Raw genomic sequence first — 6,085 nt, 5'->3', positions numbered from 1 at the left:
TAAGATGGAAGAATGCGGTTTTTGTAACATTGGAAATATGATTTTCAAAAGACAAATTGCTGTCCAATATAACACCCAGATTTCTGACTGTAGAGGAAGTAACAGTACATCCGTCTAGTTGCAGATTGTAATCTACAAGATTCTGTGTGGTGTTTTTTGGTCCAATAATTAATATCTCTGTCTTATCCGAATTTAATTGGAGAAAATTATTTGTCATCCAATCTTTTACATTTTTAACACACTCTGTTAGCTTAGATAATTGGGAAGTTTCATCTGGTCTCGTTGAAATATATAGCTGAGTATCATCAGCATAACAGTGGAAGCTAATTCCGTATTTTCTAATAATATTACCAAGGGGCAACATGTATATTGAAAATAGAAGGGGACCTAGGACGGATCCTTGTGGCACTCCATATTTTACTGATGATAAATGAGATGACACCCCATTTAAGTAAACAAAATGGTAGCGATCGGACAGGTAGGATCTAAACCATCTTAGAGCCTGCCCTTGAATACCTGTATAGTTTTGTAATCGATCTATGAGTATGTCATGATCTATGGTGTCGAACGCAGCACTAAGATCAAGTAAGACTAGAAATGAGATGCAGCCTTGATCTGACGCAAGAAGCAGGTCATTTGTAATTTTAACAAGTGCAGTTTCTGTGCTATGGTGGGGCCTAAAACCTGACTGAAATTCTTCATACAGATCATTTTTATGCAGGAAGGTGCTCAATTGAGCAGACACAACTTTTTCTAAAATTTTAGACATAAATGGAAGATTTGAAATAGGCCTATAATTTGCCAGTACACTAGGATCTAGTTTTGGTTTCTTAATAAGAGGCTTGATAACCGCCAGCTTGAATGGTTTTGGGACGTGACCTAAAGATAACGACGAGTTAATGATATTGAGAAGCGGTTCTTCGGCTACAGGTAACAGCTCTTTTAGTAATTTAGTGGGTACAGGATCTAATAAACATGTTGTTGGTTTAGATACAGTGATAAGTTTATTTAGCTCTTCCTGTCCTATATTTGTAAAGCACTGCAGTTTATCTTTGGGTGCGATGGATGAAACTGAAGTGTTAGACGCTGTAGAATCTACATTCGCTATTGTATTTCTAATGTTATCTATTTTATCAGTGAAGAAATTCATAAAGTCATTACTAATTAACGTTGGTGGAATATTTGAATCAGGTGGCGTCTGGTAATTTGTTAATTTAGCCACTGTGCTAAATAAAAACCTTGGATTGTTTTGGTTATTTTCAATGAGTTTGTGGATATGCTCTGCCCTAGCAGTTTTTAGAGCCTGTCTATACCTGGACATACTGTTTTTCCATGCAATTTTAAAAACTTCCAAGTTAGTTTTTCTCCATTTGCGTCCAAGACTACGAGTTACTTTCTTGAGAGAGTGAGTATTACTGTTATACCATGGCACAGTACGTTTTTCTCTAACCTTTTTCAATTTGATGGGGGCAACAGCTTCTAATGTATTAGAGAAAATAGTGCCCATGTTGTCAGTAATTTCGTCTAATTCATGTGTATTTTTGGGTACAAATAGCAGTTGAGATAGATCAGGCAGGTTATTTGCGAATCTGTCTTTGGTGGCTGGAACAATAGTTCTGCCCTGACGGTAACGCTGAGACATATAGTTAATATCAGTTATATGCAGCATGCACGATACAAGGAAATGGTCTGTAATATCATCACATTGGGGTACAATATCTATAGCAGTAAGATCGATTCCATGCGATATAATTAGATCTAGTGTATGATTAAAACGATGAGTGGGCCCGGTGACATTTTGCTTGACTCCAAAGGAGTTTATTAGGTCAGTAAACGCAAGTCCTAATGTACCATTTGCATTATCAACGTGAATATTAAAATCTCCCATGATTAGCGCCTTATCAACTGTAACTAGAAGGTCTGAGAGGAAATCTGCAAATTCTTTTAGGAATTCTGTATACGGCCCTGGTGGTCTATACACAGTAGCCAGAGCAAGAGATACATTAGACTTCTTTTGCATGTCTGACAGTGTAACATTTAGCAGAAGTATTTCAAAAGAGTTAAACCTGTATCCTGTTTTCTGGGTAACATTGAGAATATCACTATATATTGTTGCAACACCTCCTCCACGACCAGTCTGACGGGGCTCATGCTTATAACAGTAGTTTGGTGGAGTAGACTCATTTAGACCAAAATAATCATTTGGTTTTAGCCAGGTTTCAGTCAAGCAGAGTACATCAAAACTATTTTCTGTGATCATTTCATTTACAATAACTGCTTTGGGTGTGAGTGATCTAATATTTATGAGCCCAAACTTTAAAAATTGTTTTTGTTCATTTACTTTACATTTTTCTGGTTTAATTACGATAAGATTTTTTCTAGATCCTACATTATATTTTGACCTCACTATTCGGGGAACAGACACAGTCTTAATAGTTTTTACAGCACAAGTACTTTTATCATATAAGCGGGTGGAACAAAACTCATCATAATAGTTATTAGAGAATTGTCTTACTAGTCACATGGAGCGAAGTGTCCTGGAGATGTTGTCAGAGAGCAGCTCCGCTCCGATTCTGCTGGGGTGTAATCCATCAGCGCAAAACAGCCTAGGACGCTCCCAGAAAAGATTCCAGTTATTAACAAATAGCAGTTTCTGTTCTTTACACCATGACAACAACCATTCATTTAAAGCAAAAAGTCTACTGAACCTTTCATGTCCTCGTCAATACGTGGGCAGTGGTCCTGACACGATGGTTGTTGCCGCGGGCGTCGTGCTGCGAACCGTCTCGATCAGGCTGCTGAAGTCCCTCTTCAGCGTCTCCGTCTGCCGCAGCGTGGTGTCGTTAACCCCGGCGTGAAGCACGACCGCTCTGGGGCTCTCGTCGACCTTCAGGATCGCGGGTATCTGCGCAGAAACATCGAGAACACGAGCACCAGGCAAACAATGAGTGTGCACTTTACCTTCGGCTAACGTAGCACTTACGTGTCGGACGATGGAGTCTCCGATGATCACAGCGTCGCGTCCTGTCTCGCGGAGGGGAGCGAAGCGGTTCCGGATGGAGATGTCGAAGGCAGGAGGGGGAGAAGTCGTCGCCCGGGACCCGGCTCGCGTCCTCCGCTGTGGATGCACCCAGGGTCCGTGGTGTCCCGGCGTCGCAGTGAAGGACATCTGGGAAGATCGCGTCCTGGGTGCACCGGGCCTGTGCAGAGAAACACACGGAGTAGACGTGGTGGGACTGTTAGCAGATCGCTGTATACTTACCCCGGACTTGTGAGCGTCAGCCCGGGATGATTCCAGCGCGGTTCTCCGCTCTCTCAGCTGGGCCTGCCTCACCTCCAGGTCGCGAATCTGATACATTAGATTTCTTTTGCATGTCTGACAGTATAACATTTAGCAGAAGTATTAGAGTTAAACCTGTATCCTGTTTTCTGGGTAACATTGAGAATATCAGTATATATTGTTGCGACACCCCCGCCACGACCAGTCTGACGGGGCTCATGCTTATAACAGTAGTTTGGTGGAGTAGACTCATTTAGACCAAAATAATCATTTGGTTTTAGCCAGGTTTCAGTCAAGCAGAGTACATCAAAACTATTTTCTGTGATCATTTCATTTACAATAACTGCTTTGGGTGTGAGTGATCTAATATTTATGAGCCCAAACTTTAAAAATTGTTTTTGTTCATTTACTTTACATTTTTCTGGTTTAATTACGATAAGATTCGCAGGTCGTGAATCTGCTTTCCCACGGCCTCGAGCTCGAGCTGCACAGAGTGGAGACATTCATCCGCCATTAAAGCAAGTAACAGTGAGTACAGCAGTGGTAATGTGTGTGAATATAGTATTAGCAATGTTAGCGCAGTTAGCTGCAACCACGCCGCTGATGCTAACGGGCTAAAAGCTAATAGCGGACCCGGGAGATCAAAATAAAACTAGTGATAGCGAGGCGCTCTGATTGTTTTTGTTGTAGAATACAATAGAGGATATATTCACACGTTATATAAACTGAAACGATGATGTATAAAATTGATTTTTGAGTTAAAAATAGTCAATGAAAAGAATATAGTGACGGAGCTCAAACGCAGTACAGCCGCCAACAACAAACCAAACATACAGTAAATTAAGTATCTCTCTCTATCTGTCTGTCTGTCTATCTGTCTGTCTGTCTGTCTGTCTCTCTATCTGTCTGTCTGTCTCTCTATCTGTCTGTCTGTCTGTCTGTCTGTCTGTCTCTCTATCTATCTGTCTCTCGGTCTGTCTGTCTGTCTGTTTGTTTGTCTGTCTCTCTGTCTGTCTCTCTATCTATCTGTCTCTCGGTCTGTCTGTCTGTCTGTTTGTCTGTCTATCTGTCTGTCTGTCTGTCTGTCTGTCTGTCTCTCTATCTGTCTGTCTGTCTGTCTGTCTGTCTCTGTATCTATCTGTCTGTCTGTCTGTCTGTCTCTCTATCTGTCTGTCTGTCTGTCTGTCTGTCTGTCTGTCTCTCTATCTATCTGTCTCTCGGTCTGTCTGTCTGTCTGTTTGTTTGTCTGTCTCTCTGTCTGTCTCTCTATCTATCTGTCTCTCGGTCTGTCTGTCTGTCTGTTTGTCTGTCTATCTGTCTGTCTGTCTGTCTGTCTGTCTCTCTATCTGTCTGTCTGTCTGTCTGTCTGTCTGTCTCTGTATCTATCTGTCTGTCTGTCTGTCTGTTCTCATCCGTGAGTCTTTTTCAACTAATATGCAGTGGAGTTGACATGTATTTGGATGTTCCAACTGTATGCATTTTATTGCAAACACTCTTGCAAAATATTGAAGAATATTCTGAAATGAAATGATGTACCTAGAGCAAAGATTCTCAATTCCAGTCATATTTCGCATGGATTATATTAGGCTCGGATGATCCATTTGAAAGCATTTGAAAAGTCAGTCACGTAAAGATTGCTTCAGTTTATGATGTTAATACTGTCTCCTAACAGGAGAGGTCACTAGATTTCAACCGCTCACTGATTAACTATAGCACAGTAGGCCGTGCACTCTAACGTAAACATTAGGCCTACTAACATTAGCAAATAAAACCGTCACTGCCGTTACCCTGGAAATCAATATATATATGCCTTTCCGAAAGTGAAACCTGGAGGAAAGAACAAATTAATTTTTTTCCATAAGTCTGTATGGTATTTTTGCTAAATTTAAAAATGTAATTAACTATACTTTGATTTCCTTCAATAAAAAGCAAACTGGGTTAGACGATGTAAGAAGGTGTGTAGACATGTATTAGTAATCTGGCCCCTTGGTAGAAATGAGAAGAAATTCTGGCCCTCATCACCCATCCCTGGCCTACAGTATTCACACACTTACTAGAGAAGTGACGTAATATTCCTCTGTTAATAAATGTAATTTAGATTCACATCTCGTACACTTTAATGCCCTTTGAATTTAAAATTTTACTTAGCTATCTAAATAAATGGTACATTACATAGAATTCTGTTGTTTTTACACACAGATAGTACTCACAGGAAGTCCCCAAATGGAGGTTTTTGGCGATTTTTTTAAATCAGGTTTTGCTCACTTTTGGGTACAAATTTGTCACCTAAATATGGTTTAGTAGGTACACACACACACACCATCTGTGACTGATCCTTCACCTCTGGATGTGAAGTTTTCTGCATCACTTATATAACACATCAGAGCTGGATCTGTCTGGAACAGACTAACACTGAGCAGAAAATCACTTGAAGATGAATTTGTGGTCATAGTTTTTGGATATTTTTACTTGGTTAGCAGTATTTATTTGGCACAATGAGGATCTCAATTAGAGTGTTGGCCTTAAATTGAAAAGATGCATTTATACTAAATACAACTAATAAAACTAGAAAACACAAAGAGGCAACCATCCGAACAAGCTGTTTCACTCAAATGATTTGGACTTCCCAGTGTTATTAATTACAAAATAAGACTTTATATTATATGTTATATGTTTTTGGATTGGATTACAGTTTAACATAAGTGTTTTCTATGCAAATATATTTTAAAATGTGATCAAAGCTGTATTTTCAGCATCATTCCTCCAGTCTTCAGTGACACACGATCTTCAGAAATCATTCTGATA

The sequence above is a fragment of the Carassius carassius genome, chromosome 6 (genome assembly GCF_963082965.1).
Source record: "Carassius carassius chromosome 6, fCarCar2.1, whole genome shotgun sequence".
Classification (NCBI taxonomy): Eukaryota; Metazoa; Chordata; class Actinopteri; order Cypriniformes; family Cyprinidae; genus Carassius; species Carassius carassius.
Note: the sequence above shows the minus strand (reverse complement) of the source record.